General features: G+C 30.3%; 1 pseudogene across 1 annotated transcript; it reads right to left on the bottom strand.

The window, feature by feature from the left end:
• Positions 1-4,801: 4,801 nt before the first annotated feature.
• LOC145246086 (uncharacterized) lies at positions 4,802-16,517 on the bottom strand (annotated as a pseudogene). The gene is made up of 2 exons (XR_013863077.1): positions 16,373-16,517; positions 4,802-6,024 (listed from the first exon to the last, which is right to left on the bottom strand). The product of XR_013863077.1 is annotated as an uncharacterized LOC145246086 (transcript).
• Positions 16,518-18,883: the final 2,366 nt, after the last annotated feature.

The following is an 18,883-nucleotide window of genomic DNA, read 5'->3' as shown; positions in this document are numbered from 1 at the left end:
TTATCGTTTATTACACTGAAGACAGAGATATGTTTCTGTTCGATGAATCACTTTTTGGAATTGAACATTTTACCATTTCTTTTATTCAGTTATCATTTATTCGTGCTTGCCACAAATGTTTCTTGAATTCTCAACAATTTTTAGGGAAAAATTATTTTCGAGCATTAGATTTGAAATGTTTCGTAATTTGTTTTTACAATTTTTAAAGAAAAAATATTTGTGGACATGATACAAAAATGGTTTTCTGATTCTTAAAGATTTTTTAAAAATTATCTATGGGATAATGATTGAACAGCTTCCTGAATTATTAATAATTAAAAAAAAAAAAACTTTTCTACAGAATTATGATTTAAGGCTTCTGAATTTTTATTAATTTTTAAAGAAACATATTTAATAAATAATCTTTTTTTATTTCGATTGATCAGCATGCCGTGTACACATATTTTGGTGTCTCCGTTGGAAGACGAAGGTGAGCATCCCTTACTCCTTTGCAAAGAATCAGCTAAGGTAGCCCAACTTGTAATGTAATACCTTTTTATGAATGTATAATGTATACTATAGTATACGTTGTTTAACACGTGGTAATTTGATAACATTGTGATAAACAAAGTTTATCTCTTTATAAGTAATCTGGAGATGAAATAAATAGTATTACCGTTGAAAGATGAGATTACTTGTTCTTGAAAGAAAGAAGGCATCATAATGTCTTTACAACAGGTAAAAGGAAGAAGATAGACATCAAAGAATGTTTACATAAGTTATATTTCAAGAACGTCATTATCAGAAGTCTCCCTCAAAAGTCCGCAGTAACTGTCCATATATATTTATTATATATATATATATATATATATATAATAAATAGTTAAGTTCTTTTTTGCATGCCATTTGTCACTACCCAAGCAGACATCACAGCACAAACGACTAATGAGCTTAACTGGAAATAAACCAAACAGAAGAGATCCACACAAATGAGGTATGTATGGTCGTTTTTGTTATTGTTTGACCATACCAGTGGAGCTGCAGTTGTTCGCATGACAAATCAAGAAACTCTTCCCGACAAACAATTGTTCGGCAACACCGGTGAAGCTAGAAACGACAATCAAGTAAAACCCCACCGGCAAACAGATGAGTTATATATGTAAATTTGCATTCAAAATGTCGACTACAGAGGAGCGTTAGTTTTAGGCGTCGAAAATTAAAAAAAGAAGCGTTTACTCTCGCATTTTCATCAGTTTTATACGCTGGATTTATTTTAGGTTTCCTATATTGAATGATACAAAACTTAATAAAATTATTTTGTTAGGCTTGTCACTCACTGTCTTTCTAATGATTTTGCAGCGTATTTTGTAGCTATTAAACTCTTTCAATGATTTCTAATTTCTTTAAATTGTTGCTTATTTGTATCTGATGTATGCTGGTCATCATGGCGGAAGGATTTCTGCTTTTACAAAATGGCAGTTTCAGAGCTTGGAGTAAAGCATTAAGGAAAACACTCACCAAAAAATAATGACAGATCAGAGATAAATTCGACCCGTCTCTTCTCTCGGAAAAGAGGTTGCAAGGAAGAAAAAAGGCATCTACTAGGTTTCGAAGTCGGTTTTTATATTGTCAAGACAGGATAAATAGTCCGAGCAACTCCCGCCCAAGGACATATCTGTTTATAGTGCGCATTTAGACGTCAATCTCTGTTGGGTCCAAATTAGATAGCGATTTCGTTTGGAATAGCTTTACAACCGTGCAACAAGGAACCGTGCATGTTAGATTGCTTAACGATCTGAAACTGTAGTAGAAACTGGGGCAATTTGTGGCCCAAATGTAAAGGAAAAAGCCATTAGATTAAAAGGTAAAATTGGATAAAGGGTATTAAAAAATGAAAAAAATACCTTTGACCAAAAACTATAATTCTTACAAGATATTCTATTATTTAACTAAAAAATCACCAAAATGGGCTTATAAGAATAAGTGTCTTTAGAGATTATCGGCGAATATTTTTGGATTGATTTGAAATGGTCAAACGTTTTTTTTTAGATGTAACACTTCACTGAATGATAAATGTGTAACGAAAAAACGCATATGATTTCGAATAGTCGCCATTTTCTCGCGAGAAGACAACTTTTATAATCGATTAAAAATAGTATATACAATATCAATGAATGCAATTAAATCCTAAAATTATATAAAAAATATTAATAATTATTGAAATAAAATTAGAATTTCTCACTTGATGATTACCTCCCCAATCACTAATCCTAATTTGTTGGAACTCTTCCTGTGATTGTCTCCCCTTTATTGTAAAAATCCCACAATCCCTTTTTTGCCCCATAATAAATTTTTCTTGTCTCTATCCGTCCACACGTGTTTATATTTCCTCCTTTGAATCTTAACCCATTTCCCATCTCAATTCCACCTAAAATGCACCACTTAACATAATTTGAAATATATTAAAACAGCAATGTAAAAGCTACATGCATTATGAAATAATCACTGCTAGTCGTACGTCTACATAATACATGGATATTAATGACAGGATTACACAAAACAGTTATATTTAGTTCACACTTTATGGAGATGATTTACTGTTGAACACAAATGTTTAAGGATTTTCTGTCCTCCAGTTTCTGGAATAATTCATTATAGACAAAAGCCAAATACAGATGGATGAGAGTTCCATTTTTCACACGTTTTTAGCAGTTCTTCAAATATTTTAAGAGGATATGTCCTGTTTCTATTATGTCATAGCGAGAGTATTTGGTCCGTCCAAGGTGTTTGCAGTAGTGAAACTTTAAAAATTTACTTTGCCATTGTGTATGGAACTACATGGACTAATTGAGTGGCTTATGTCATAGTTCAGATACCATTAGAAGGATTACAAACAACAGATTTACACGAAATGTGCGTTTTTCTCTACAATACGAACACATCTAAGGATTTAAAGAATTCAGACATCATTTGAGTGATGGCAAAATTCCAACTCTCGACTGGATTTACTTATAGACAAACAAAATTATATAGAAATCAGTTTGTTACTTTTCAGAAAGTTTTATAAAAATTCAAGGCATTGATTTTTTTTAATAAGCATAAAAGTGTCATTTTTGGTCATTTACACTCGAAGGCACCACTAGGTGTGAAACCATAGTTTCTCTGAAAAATCGTTTCTGTTACTTTTTTACTCATATCATGTTTCATGTTTGTTCAAAATTTCAAAAAATTCCAAGGCGTAGTTATTGAGAACAGCGCGGACAGACAAACGGACAAGGGTGAATTTACAGATCCATCCTTCTTTTGGCAGGGGACCAAAAAAGTAATCTTTACAAGGATTCAGTAACAAGATTCAGTAATCAGATTTTATTAACAATTTCAACGTGCATAAGAATATTTAGAGTTCAGTCACTATTTTGGTGACTATGACATTGCCACTGTCGATGGATTTACTCTAAACTTTCTATTCTATAAAAGGTGATATATAACGTAGTGTTACGACGATTAAACTGAAAAATAAAAACAATTACCATGTAAAAAAACTGATGTTTAAAAGTATGCTTAGTTCATTGTATTTATTTTTATAATGTTTCTTGAAAGAAATTTTAAAGTCTATTTGATACAAAAATGTATATAAGAATTAAGCAAACACAAAAATAATGGAGGTGAATGATTAAAACAAAAGTGTTTTATTTGACTAACCGAATTATATAATTCATGTTGATAGTAAATAAAAAAGAGATATATTTTTATAAAAAGTATTAATTTTTTATACGAAATTTAAGTAATACTGGGCTGGTCAAAAGTCTTTTTACACTTATATTTTGGGTTTAAGTTAATATTTTCATATCTAATTTTTGTTTCTGCATTACAGATTAAAGTTTTTGCTTAAATAAAGTGATATTCGCATTTATTGTACAATTATTTGATATTGCAATCAAAAGCTGCTTCGTTGGATCAAGAGAGTCAGGAAAAAATATGATAAGGCCTTGCAACAAGGTGGGGGTAGTATTGCATACCGCCAAAATCGTTCAGGACTGATTAGAAGAAAACATCAATTTATGGTTGTCACAATAGCATAGAAGACTTGAAAGCTGCTGTGAACCGTATATGGTCATCAATGAGCAAGGAGTACATATGTAAGGTTTGTCAGGGGTTCAGGCCAATGACTGAGCGGTGTCATTAATGCCGATAGAGGTCATATTTAGTAAACATACTTTTTGAAGATCATATTACACATATTAAATGATTTTTGTTTTCTTCATCGTAAAAAAATAAACAAAATCAACTTAAACGAACAATACAAAAGTGTAACAGGACTTTTGCCCGGTATATATTTACTGTAGTTTCCATGAATATATACATAAAACAAACAATATACATTTACAAATAAGAAAATATATTTACTCATTGTTTACAGATATTAAATTATTTTGCTATCAATATGCACAGAACACATTAACAATATACATTTAACAAAATCTAGAGAAATGAATTTTATATTAATTAAGCAATAATTAACAAAAAATGCATGTAAGAGAATAAGGTACTTCTAGCTTATAACTAGAATTAAAAATTTGAACTCAAAAAATGCTAGTTATTAAAATGAATTTATATTTATAAAGTAAACAAAAATTGAATATGCATATAACTTCGATTATGTGTGCAATATATTTCATTTTAACGAAGTATACAATAATTGAATGTGTACATAACTTGAATTTAAAATGTGAAATATTTTTTTAATAGTTTTAAAAATATAAGTGTATTATTGTAAGCAAAATTATTATGGCTGTCTATCAACATATAAGTTGCGTTTATGTGTGCTTCCAAATATTTTTATTCCAGAATTTCATTAAAATGTGAAAATGAAAATCCACAAACCTGGCAAGACTAAGATTTCTCTTTTTTGTGCGTTTTCAGGTGTTTTCTTAGATTAGAACTCTCTGAAAATGCAGAACCACAAACATCGCAAACATATGGTTTCTCACCCGTGTGTGTTCGGATATGACTTTTTAAATTAAAAAGCTGTGAAAATGCGAATCCACAAACATCACAAAAGTAAGGTTTTTCTCCTGTGTGTGTTCGAATATGTCTTTTTAGTAGTGAACTCTGAGAAAATGCTGACCCACAAACATGGCATGAATAAGGTTTCTCTCCTGTGTGTGTTCGCATGTGGTTTTTTAGGGCAGATTTCATAGAAAATGCATATCCACAAACGTTACAAGTATAAAGCTTTTCTCCCGTATGTTTTAATACGTGTTTTTGTAGATGGTCTGAGAAAATGCTAATCCACAAACGTGACAAGAATATGGTTTCTCTCCTGTGTGTGTTCGCATGTGTGCTTTTAGAGAAGAGTTCATTGAAAATGCTGATCCACAAACTTTACAATAATAAGGTTTCTCTCCAGTATGCGTTCGCATGTGGTTTTTAAGGGAAGAATGTTGTGAAAATGTAGACCTACAAACGTCACAAGAGTATGGTTTCTCTCCAGTGTGCATTCGCATGTGATTTTGTAGATGGCCACTCTGGGAAAATGTAGATCCACAAACGTCACATGAAAATGGTTTCTCTCCCGTGTGTGTTCGCATGTGGTTTTTTAGAGAAGAATTCTGAGAAAATGCTGAACCACAAACCTTACAAGAATAAGGTTTCTCCCCAGTGTGTGTTCGCATGTGTTTTTTTAGATTAAAGTTCTGCGAAAATGCAGACCCACAAACTTGACAAAAATATGGTTTCTCTGCTGTCTTTGTGTCCATTTTTTCGTTAGAAAATGTTTTAACATTTACAAAAATGTACTTTCTACTCAATACTAGCATACTATTTTTCTCAGAATTGGCATACTATTTTTAAAACTTAAAGTGAACAAAATACAAATCCACTGATTCTATGAATTTTTCTGTACGTTATGTGTATTTATGTATTTTAAGTGTCTTAAATAGAATCATGTACAGCAATACAGCAGCACTTATCTAAAACCAATAAAAAGTGTTCTTTCTTTTTCGCCGAGGTGGAAAACCATCGATTTATATGGGAGTCTAAAATCTGTAAATAAAAACAAAAGGATTATATTAACAGACCTAAAACAATTGTCTATGATGTACCCTTTTTTCTTGCTTAAATTAAATATGATAAAGTGTTACTTTTATTTAACATTATTCTATTTTGTATGTCGTTTGCTTTCCTGTCGTTGAATAATCTATTGGACTTCTTAATATGAATACCCCTGGATATTCAATACTTGTGTTGATTCCCTGTTGCTTTGCAGAAAGATGCTAATCTATGAAGCCAAATTTGCTTTGTGACTAGGTTTGAATCTAGTGACTAGCAGTAATTATCACTTCTTACATTTATGATTTCATAAGCATGAAACACAAACGTAATTGATTGTGATTACGAGTTTACATAATAATAAACAATGGTTTTAATTTTTAGCAATGTTAAAACATCTATAAAACTGTTTTTCATTCGATATTTCTTATTTTTTTTACTTCATTCTGCGTTGTGAAAAATCAGCTTTGTTTTCTTCTAAACACTAACAGTAGCAATTCCTTAAACTTATTATTCATGGCAATAAATAATAAATAATAAAACGACAGAAAATATGTATGCAATGTGAAGATAACAATAACATTAAAAGATAATTTACATTTTATAAGATTGTGGAGAACCAGTTTTCCTACTAAAACCGAAATAATTATTTTATTTATAACATGTTATAATTAAAGCAGAAGACAAAAAACATCAAAATCGAACTCTAAGAAATAAAGAATAAATAAATAATACAAACTTGTTTAAATTTCTGAAAAACAATTTTTTTCCAACCTAATTCCTCAGTTTGAAATATAAAAAATATACAGGCGATCTGTAACTGTTACCAAAAGCAAGAGTTACTTTTCTACTTACCTGTTAAATATGCATGTTTTATTTTATTTTAAAGCGATCTTATATGCTTTCATACTTTTTAATAAAGAAAATCAAAACTAAGAAAAATATATGGTTTGTTTAAGAATTAAATTTTCAAATGAGTTTGACACCTATTAGCTGAACTATTTGCGTGATTTTTGAGTTACGAGTTGTTAATTATTTGAAAGTGAAATTTTGTTTCAAGTGAAATCAGGCGCCAATTTTAATACGTCGGGTTTTACCGATTCAAAAAGGATGAATAAAACATAAATAAAAGCATTTTAATATACTTTAATCAAAATAAATTGTACACTTAAGTAGAAAACTAACATTTTTACCTTTCATAACAGTTAGTTTTTACATTGGTGGATATTTGTGTGTGTGTGTGTGTGTGTGTGTGTTATATTTTTACAACTACATTGCCCTGCTGTTTGCATATAATTACTTTAAAAATTTCTTGTCGCTTTAATTAGCATATTACTCGGATTTCGATAACACAAAAATAGATACAATTTCGACGTTATCCATTAAATGTAGTCCACATATTTATATTTTATGAAATTAGCACGATAGGACACTTGATAGCAAGCACTATGCATATTTTAGATACATGAATAGTAAAAATACCTGATTTTTAACACCTCAAAAAAGCAGTTATTATAATGGCTTTATATATACTTGTATATATATATATATATATGGCTACATATATATAGCTATAATATATATATATATATATTATAGCTACATATATATATATACTTTTTATTTGCTTTTACATATGCAGTAATGTGTTACTACACAGTCATTATCATGTTTCAGCCAGCTTGTTGTTAGTAACTAGAGACATTTTCAGGCGATACAGCTTATACGAAAGCAAAGTTTGCAATAAAAATATTATGCCATCTGTCACCAGGAGTTAATATCAAGAGGTTTCAGAAAATTTTGTTAAAAATAGGAACAGGGAATATAATTTCGTTGTATGTAAACAAGACTAAAAGGGGTGTGAATGAGGGTCTGTGTTGAATAAAGTAGAAAGAATGGGGGTTAAAAAACCGAGATTGAGATAGTGAAAGACTAGAAAGAAACTGTATATGTATATGCACGATATCTGCCTCTAATCCCAAACTAGTGGGTATAGCATACATAAACAATGGAGTGCGTATTTTATAAACTCATTGGAATATTTATGCGAAAAAGGGTTTAGATTTAACTGGAATCATTTCATTATAAAATGTTTTTTATGATATGCTTTTGCCGCGATCAGAAAGTATACACCTTATGTTCCCTCCTCCCTATCACCGCTCCACCACTATCAAGGCCACATAGATTTGTAAAGGGATAGGGAAGAAAAGGAAGAGACATAAGGGAGAAAAGAAGAGAAAGAAAAATATATATATAATAAATTAAAATTTTTAAATACTTTGTGTAATTCTGTAAACTTCAAGTCCATATAAATATTATTAATATTTATACGACAATCCTAACCAGATAAAAAGCTTCATATACGAGATAGAATAGTATAAATGGAAATTTGAAATTAAATTCTGTAAATTTACAATTAATATATTTTATATAAAAAATATTATAATAACATATGGGCCCACTATAAAAAAAGAAAAAATTCCATACCGTCCCATCAAAGATTAAAATATAAATAAAATAAAATATATTTTTATAGATTAATTAATCATTTTTATTGGCCTGTGGAGATCAATTTTACCCAGACGTAAAAATTCGGTTGATATTAGACATTAAAATAAGAATAATAAAGATAAAGAAAATGTGAAAATATAGACAGAGACTCAAGCCACCAATACAAAGTTTGAAATTTTAAAAATATAATTTGAAGCATACTGGGCAGATTGTTAATGTATGCTCGTCCAAAGCTTCTTTCTTAGAACTGCACGCCTGTGGAACTCTGTTCCGTCTGCCTGCTTCCCACCTAACTACAATCTGGATGTCTTCAAGTCCAACGTAAACAAATTCCTAATGAACCGCCACCTCAAGTAAACACTTCAATAAATCTCCACACTAACGTACTGTACTTGCAATAACCCTTATCCCTGAGTGGCTTCCGGGCCTTGATAAGTGGTGACCACCATGTAAAAAAATACAGGCACATACAAACATTATCATATATGTGACAGCTACCTATTAACATATATATGTATAGTCATACTTTTATAATACACGAATCTATATAAATGTACAAATTCTCATAAATAATCTGGCTATCGATATTTTCATATGCTGATTTTCAGTTAGCAGTAAAGAATATAACTACCACAAGTTTTTATTGCATAAATTCAAATAAGAGTTGATAATTTAAATTCAAATATGTGTAAATTTAATTGAATTAGAATAGATTTGTAGCAGAGCTATATTTCATAGTAATATTATTATGTAATATTGGTGTACAGCATTTCCTTCCAAATTTTCATATATATATATATATATATATATATATATATATATATATATATATATATATATATATTGCATTCGGCTACCGTTAACCACGAGAAATATTGTTGAAATTTTTCTTATAAATGTGTTTAACATCAGTCAGAGTGATCTAATCATTATATGATGATCTGCGCATATGAGCTAAATTGGCCGAGATTTATTTCAACTGAACGTGCTCAACGATAAGAAACGCATTTCTTAAAGGGGCTAACAATTATTTATATTTTTTTACACAGGAATCACCACTTATCAAGGGCCGGAGGCCACACGAGGATAAGTGTTAGTGGATATACATTAGTCAATATGATTATAGCATAGTAAACATGTGTAGTGGGAATTTTGTAAATTAAATTACTTAGGGGGCGGTTTCTCAAGAACTTTTTTAGGTTGGACTTGAAGACAATCAGACTGTAGTCAGCTGGAAAGCAGGCAATCAGAAGAGAGTTCCACAAGCGTACAGTTCTAAGAAAGAAGCTTTGTTTGTGGAATCTACATTTGGGTCTAGGCACAGACAATGAGTGTGGGAAATTATTGATAGTGGTTTCAGCCAGACGGGTGTTTTTCCTGAAAGTTTGGCAAGGATGACCATAGATAGAAGCTCATATGAGCACTTACTATAAAAATAACGATAAAGCAGAGTCTGGCTTGCAATGTCTCTTCTGTGGGAAAGAGGTTGCAGGGAAGAGAAAATGGCATCCCCCACTAAGCTTCAAAGTCTATTTTGAACTCTGTCAAGGCAGGATAAGCTGTTTCTAGCAGCTCCTGTCCAGATGTAGCAACGGTACTCCATCGTTGGCTTTTATATAGGTAGAGAATTGCATCAAGAGTGAGATATCTACAGGAGCGGTAGAAGAATCCCGCCATTTTTCCAGCGACCTTAGCAATGGATTCGATATACGTGTTCCATTTCAGGTCAGGAGTAAAGGTCAAGACCAGAAGCTTGTCAAAACATAAAGCCTCCCCAAGACGAGAGCCATTCATTTCAATTGACGCCAGATTGGCATCAGAGCGTTGATGTAAAGAAAGAAGCTTGGTTTTAGATGCATTAAAAGTTACCAACCACCTCTTTCCCCATTGTACCCCTAGGGCAGGTTGATTTGCTACTTTTTCCAGAAAATCAACATGGCACTGGTGATGATAGTTGGGATTTGATGTGATAAGAACAGATACTAAAAATTATTTTAACAATTATTAGTTAACTGTTTTGTTCTCTGAATCATATTAAAATATACTGTTGTTGGTTAATAAAATTATTGTCAGTTTTGATCTCAAACCAGCTAACTGCATACACTTGAATGATAAATTTGACCAGAACGTTTAATTTATCATAGTGTTTGAGGATATACACCTCTGATCCATAAACACATTAACCTTGTGGTTAATGTTAGTCATCTTGCTTGATTCAAGGGCCCAATTTTCTAAGCTGTATATCTTAGGTTAACTTCAAGAAATGCCAACAGCATACTCAAAAAGTAGCCTCTGGTCTTCACACTTAAATTATTTGTTTCTTCTACTGTCAGATAATAATCGCCGAGAGGGGCACTACTATTTTAGAATTCTACTTGAGGTAAATCTTGATAATTATTGATACAAAGTTTCCCCAAAGGACCAGTAAATGTTGTTAGGCTTTTTGTTGTTCCATCAATTAATTTAAAAATTGCTCTAAATGGCAGTTCTACTAGTGGAACCTGAAAATTGGAAAATTTGCATGTTTAATAATAGAGCCAGATTACATAATAAATACTTATATATTATTTTCCACAAAAAAGTAACATAATTTCAGGTGAATCTATAGAATACATTTTATCTCCTTGTTAGGAGCACAAGTGCAGACTATGTGCCTTGTTTGACAATTTTCTGCCTCGCACTTTACTGCAAAATCATCACATCTCAAAACAGGCAGTTTATAGTTATAAGAAGATATATCTAACAGTCTATTTAGCAGTTCCTTCATTCTTTTCACTTTGGTTGCTGCAAGAGATTTCCTGTCAATCTGTTTGGCCCTCTTACAGCAAAATATATTGACCTTCTGTCCTATATAAGGTTCCCTTAAGAAAGGCAATTGTGGATTAACTTCTTGTCAAATACTAATTAATTCCTTGGCAATTAACTAAGAAATCTCACTGTTTTTTAAGTGGGTATAACTGTTTTCGAGAAAATAACTATACTGGATGACTTGTCGTGAAGTTCGGGTGCTATTTCATCCAAACGACAAGGTAGACCAGCAAATTTTGTGAACCACATGTTAAAATTGAACGGCGTGCTTTTACTGACATTTTAATCTGAAAATAAATAAATGGATTATAACTGAAGGAAACTGTTTTAGGAAATCTTCCAATTTCATATGTAAAAAAAATAACTGCTAGTATTAAGAAAAATAAGTGCTAGTTATAAGAAATAATGAAAAACTGTAGAGTTGAATTACATGAATTGAAGAGAAAGGACCAGACCAAATCAGAGGCATATTAGTGTTTAGTTTTTTTTAGCAGACCTTCGATAACATGAATTTATCCATAAAGAGATTCATTCTTGCTGTAGCTGTGCCATTTTAAACGAGTGCTTAGTGTTTAGAGTTTGACAAACCAGTGCTTGTGCATCTAGTTTACCATGCTATTTTAATAGTATTTTCAAGTTAAATTTAATTTTTATCAAATTTTTATTTATTACATTTTTAGGTGAAAGAACAGATTAGATACAACACAACCTCCTATCCTACCCATGTTAAGAATGGCTTTCTAACTAATAAAGTTATTTTAGCACAATAACATAGATGCACAAGTACCGAAAAAACTTTAAAGCAGTTTCCTTATTTACTCCTATTAACCTTTGTGAGTTATCTGATTAAAAACTATAATTTTAGAAGAAAAATACTGCTTAAAAACAATTACTCTCTAAAAAGAAAAGAAATAAAAAGTTGACACTAATTTTCTGCAAAGTATTTTTTATTTAGAAAAACTTGAAAATTTACGTGGTTATGTTTCGTAAAGAATGTGAAGAATAAAATTGTATGGGCTATTTTTTTAATATAAAACGAAGTATTATCATATTTTAATAAAAAATTCACATAGAATTTTATGTGAAATATTAGGTTGGTGCAAAAATAATATTTTTGACGTTCGTTTGAACGTAAAAAAGATTACATTTTTGCACGAACTTAATAGAAAAACAAATTAAAAAAGATAAAACAAATATGTTTAAATTCACTGCAGACACTTGAAATATAACGATATATATTTTAAACAAGTCTTTTTCGTTTTTCCTTTCGAAATAATTAAGCCTCACTCGTAATGTTTTCAAATTAAATAATAAACAAACGTTAATTGTCAATATCAATAACGAGCGTGTTTTGCAACAGTGAAACCTAAAATGTTCCCCCTCAAAAAGTTCCTGAAATGAAAAGGCAAACTTTGGTCGCTATTATTTAAAAAACATAATTTTGTCTTTATAGTCATTATTTATTTTATTAATTTATTATCCTCACTCATTTTATTTAAAAATGCAGTTTAAAACATTCTAAATAATGATTCCATTTTCTTAACAGTACGTATTGTTTTGATGATGGGACGTTCTTGACAATTCACCGAAAAACCTTTAATAGCTTCAATTTTTCAACTTTTAAAGTCAGTTCCTCAAGCAAAGATAACGATTTTGGAAAAAATATTTTGTGTAGGTCTTTTATATGTCCAACCCCAACTATCATCACCATTGCATCACAGGGGTTTTAAAATCGACCTGCCATATTGTACCACGTGCTAAAGATCATAGGAGAGAGAATCAGAGAGAACTTTGTGGTTTACAGTCTTTGATGTGCTACCATAGGTTGTAGTGTCATCAGCATAAATGGCTACGAATGATGTAAGAAGGTGATTTGGAAGATCATTAATGTAGATCAGGAAGAGAGTTGGGCCCAACATGGACCCCTGAGGGACTCCAGAATTAATACTGAAATCTTCTGATGTCTGCCCATCAACGACTACTCTTATGAACCCATCAAAGAAAAATGATTTAATAATTGAAAAGACATTTCCATCTATACCATAGCTGGAGATCTTGTGAAGTAGACATTTATGCCATACCTTATCAAAGGCCTTTGATATGCCAGGAGAAATTGTCCTAGAGAGAAAGCCTCCATCGAGAGATTTACTAATCCTATGAGATATAACTGTAAGCACGTTTGTTGTAGATCTAGCAGAACGGAAACTATATTGCACATCACTAAAAAGGTTATTTTTGCTAAGATGGTTGATTACTTTTCTATTTAACACAAATTCCAGCAGCTTACACATGGTGCACAGGAGATTTATTGGTCTGTACTAAGAGTAAGATGAGCGATCACCTGAATTCTTAAATACAAGGCATACTGATGAGAGTTTCCAAGGTGTTGGGAAGCATTTTTCCTTAGGACAGCACTTAAATAATTTTGTAAGTACGAGCGCTAGTTCTGGTTGAAGCTTTTTGAGCATTATAATTGGAATGCTGTGTTTTGGAAATATATATCGCAACTAAGCTACAAAGTATTATCCACGTTTCTTCATCATAGAGATTCGACATTAATGTTGCTTTGTGTTTTTATATATCCCTGACAATGGAATATACATTCGTCTCTTTTTAGTCCTCAGACATTAATAAAACATAAATAAAAAACACTTTTCTCTCTATTGAAAAATTGTTCACCATCGCCTATATATATATATATATATATATATATATATATATATATATATATATATATATATATATATATATATATAAAGGTACGAGCAAAAAAAAAAGAAGATGAATAAAGATGGGGGGACCTAGTTTGAAAGCCGATTTATCATGATTTTTGGTAGGTTTCCAACAACTTTTTGATTGTATTTGAAAGATTAAAGACCACAGTTGATTTTCAAAATGAAAAAAAATATCTGTACACCTGAAGAAAAACGTTATGAAATTTTTTTTCACAATTAGCTAACCAATTCAGCTTAATTTTTAAGTTAAATAAATGTATTGTAAAAATACTTTAAAGATAAATATTAGTTTCTTGTGTCTATTTCAAGGATAATTAGTAAGGTAAAATCCTAAGATATTTAATTAAATAAATTAAAAAAAAAACACCTTGTTTGTACAAAAAAAATAGCTTAATAAGCTCAAAAAGCGAGGGATTTTTGTAAACACGGACATACGGAAGCCCAAATTTCAGCCAATCAAAAAGCTGTTTGAAAATGATGTTATATAATTCAAAGGAGGGAAGGGGTGCTAGTTTTCTTCCTTTTCCCCAGACGTGCATCCCTAGGTGTGTCAGAAACTTCGTGAAAAATATTGAATAATTCGACCCTCTGCCTTTCCAACCTTATAACTACTCGGAAAATGTAATTCAAACCCTATTTTTTTTCAATTAAAGGAGCAAGGACCAAGGTTTCATTAAAAAAATATACAAACAACGTGGTTTAAGAAAAAAAATGTTTTAAACTTCGGACTTTACAGGTAAATTTCCCAAAAACTGTTCATTTTTTTTTTGTTTTAAATTAGAATATATTATTTATTGATCTTTTATCTTCAATTTGTGATATATAAAACTTTGGCACATAAATTAATTATTTACTTTTTAATAGACATTTCAAAATGGGGGGGCGTGAGTTAATTCGACCCCCTGTCTTTCCAAGCTTATAACTACTCGAAAAATGTGATTCAACCCCTATTTTTTTTTCAATTAAAGGAGCAAGGTTTCATTAAGAAAATACAAACAACGGGGTTTAAAAAAAAAAAGGTTTTAAACTTCGGACTTTGCAGGTAAATTTCCAAAAAAATGTTAATTTTTTGTTTTAAATTAGAATACATTATTTATTGATCTTTTATCTTCAATTTGTGATATATAAAACTTTGGCACATAAATTAATTATTTACTTTTTTATAGACATTTCAAAATAGGGGGCGTGAAAAAAAAACGTTTGTCTAAAATATTATATTCAGTTTATTGGAAAGAGCATAAAATTTCACATTGACCCTAAAAATATCGTAAAAATAGAATCAATAGAAAAATTTTGATAGATTTTTAAAGTTTAAAAATTGAAAAATACTTAACTCGTAAAATTCAATTATTTGCATTACTGTTTTTTTTTTTTTTATTAAAAAAAAATACTATTTCTATTACTTTTTATCCAACTTTAATAATTTATTTTGGAGAAGTATAATCCATAAAGAAAATAAACAACCAACTTTTAAAGGAGAAATTACAAGTTTTTTTATATTTTATTCGTAGTTTCGTTTTAGGGGTGTCAAAAATTCCTACAAATTCTGATACACCTACATTCCTATCCTGAAGTTTGTATCATTTTTACTATTTTTAATTTAATTATTTTTCTATGTCCTGGTTTAAAATTAATTTTTTTAATCACTATTCAAGATTATATAAAAATTAAGTTACGTCGAAAGTTTCATATGCATGCAAGCAAAGAAAATATTAAATTCTTACATATAAAAATTATGAGAAACGTGTAATTTTTTTTTTAAAAGTAGAAATATTTTTTGCTATTATAATTTTTTGTGTGAAAATATTATATAAACAATGCTTAATTCAATGATAATATCGGTAGTCCGAGATTTTTTTTTTTTATCGAATTCATTAATACGGACTTTACGGGCTGTTTTCATAATGTTCCTGTAGAATTGTTTTTTATTGTTTTAATTTACAATGCTTTATTTTCATAGAAAAAGCAAAAACAAATTCATCCATTTTTTTTTTTTTTTTTTTACTACTGAAACCCACAACTTTAGTAAAGGTATTTTTGTTTAAACAAAATAATACATTTCCACTAAGGTTTAAATAAAAATAATGCGTTCATTATATACATATTTCCATGATAAATATTATTAATACCAGCTTGTTTTCTCGATTTTCATAATGACGAGAAAAGTTTTTTCAGGCATAAAGTAATATTGACAATTTTCAAACAGAAATTACTTACGCTTCATAAGGAAATAATTTGCAATAATTAATAACGGTAAAATAAATAAACTTATTAAAAATTATACTTACTTGTATACACACGCCTTTCGTATTAATTATTAGATTTGCAGACGGTAAATTATTAAATGTTAACACGATAATATTTGTGAATAAAAAGACAAGATATAGGTTGAACCTAGTCAATCTGAAATTCAAGATGGCGATTAGAAAATCAACTCCGCAGAAAACTTCAGAGGTAACTAACTAACTAACTAACTAACTAACTAAATAAATAAATAAATAAATAAAGTGAACCACTTTAAAATTATGGTGCTAGTGCAGAGAGTGATCCGCGCTATTTTCAAAATCGTATTTCCAAATTTAATTAAAGTTTTATGATATGTTTTTTTATTCAATTGTAAGGTTGAAGTATACAATAGGCAGAAACACCCTCCCCTCCCCATGTTAAGAATGGCTTTTTAAATAATAACGTTATTATTTACGTCCGGATCACTCTCTGCACTAGTCCCGAAATTATTAACGCTCTTTGACGAATTAAATATGATTTTTTTTTTTTTTTTAATATTGGCAGTCTTGCAGTTAAGTGCCGGCAAAGTTCGCCAACTCTAGAAGGGCCACATCAGTATTTTACACCGTCAAATCACAAATATTACGAATTATTAGTTTTAAAATCAAATAAAAATTATTAAAGTTTTAAAATAAAAAAAATATCTAATTAATATATAATAAACAGTGGCGGGATTCTGGTCACATGTGAAAAGGAAGATGAGCATCGTAGCGACTAATGAAAATTTGTTCCATTCACATCTAATGGAAGAGTTGTGGAGATGGCGTGAGAAAGGACACGCATTTCCACGAATTATTAAAAACATAAAGCAATACACTTTTTAAGAAATGTTTAAATTTCAAAGTTGTTTTATTTTGTATATATAAATTTATATTTTGTTACGTGTTTCTGTTTCATTACTTCGGGTTTTATTTTGTTCGTTTTTCTGTTAAGACAATAATACACTTTCTAAAAATTGTTTCATTTTTCTGTTAAATAAATAGTTATGAATATATAAAAATGTATATTTTGTTCGTTTACTTTATTTAATCAAGTGCTTACTTCCAATATTAAAATATTTTTTTATATTAATTACGTATTTTTTTTTTTAATTTTTAAACTATAATAATTTTTATTTTAAAACTAATAATTCCTAATATTCGTTATTTGACGGTGTAAAATACTTATGTGATCCTTCTAGAGTCGTCGAACTTTGCTGCAAGACTACCTTAATATTTTTTTTATTTCAATATTATTTATTAATAGGAGCGGGAACATATCATTTAAAATAAAATGTATACGAGTCTCTATTATACAAACAAAGAGATATTGAATCTCAAGTGAAACAAATGGTACCTATGAAATTTTAAAGTTTCAATTAGTACCATATCAAAAAATTACGAAAAACGATGAGGTAAATAATTATTAATGAAAAAAGAAATTCGTGAAAGGAAAAGTACATTTTTACCTAGTTTCCACCTTCATATTTCATTTTTAAAAAGACAACTTTGGGAGGTGTTACAAGATGAGATCTTGCAATGATGCGAGAAACGTAAGTTGTTGTAATCTCGAGTGCGGAGAAAAGGGGATTTTTGAACATCTGCGGGGCAGTCCAATCAGACTTCCGGGGGGAAAAAAAAGAAAAGAAAAAAAAAAAAAAGAAAAAAAAGTGCAGCACATACATGGCCGACCGGAAAATCGCAGCCGCTACGAGATTCTCTATTCACAAGTGAACGGTATTTATTTGTGTGCTTTTGTGGTTATTCCATATTTACTGTACCACGTGTACCCTCCACAAAGTTACGATCAGACAAGCCACGCCTATACCCCGAATCATCGAACAACAACGTCTTAACAGACGAGCCGTCTCTAAACCCTGCTCTCGCTTCTAGACGACCCTTACAATCCGACAAGACTTTATTGTGACTACTACGGATGCCGGGAAATGATCCAAACAATACCTCATCTGATTTGTGGTAAATGAATATACGTTCAACTTACTCAGTTATTGTATTCTTGTTTTTGCAACAATATGCATTTTCTCGCCCACAATATATAGAATATAACAGAGGTTTTCCAGTATGCTGAAAACGAATAGCTCATTTAAATTTCCCTCAAATAAGTAGTCTTCCGGATATTAAAAAATGTAATTTCTTATATCATTGCTGGTGGCTATCTTGGTAGGCACGAGCATAGTTTCTCGGGGTCGGATTTACGAGCACTCGGCCATACCAAGATGGCAACCAGCAATAATATAAATTATATTGCCTGATATTCGGAAAATTTCTTATTTGTAGAAAATTAAAATGTGATATTCATTTTCAGCATACCCGAAAAGTCGTCTTTTTAAAGGATAATTTTAAAATGGAAACTAAGTAAAAAAATCTCCCCAAAGAAATAAGTTGACAGTAGAGATAATTATTTCAGTTGCTTATGTGAGATTCCTCCGATGTACTTTGACTTCTAACACATTAAAATCGTCTGACTGTTTCACTGGCATGTATCGAATTTAACCCTCTCTCTGAAGATGTGCC

The sequence above is a fragment of the Euprymna scolopes genome, chromosome 23 (genome assembly GCF_053919585.1).
Source record: "Euprymna scolopes isolate OS-2025 chromosome 23, ASM5391958v1, whole genome shotgun sequence".
In the NCBI taxonomy this organism is placed as follows: Eukaryota; Metazoa; Mollusca; class Cephalopoda; order Sepiida; family Sepiolidae; genus Euprymna; species Euprymna scolopes.
This window is presented reverse-complemented; position numbering and strand designations above follow the sequence as displayed.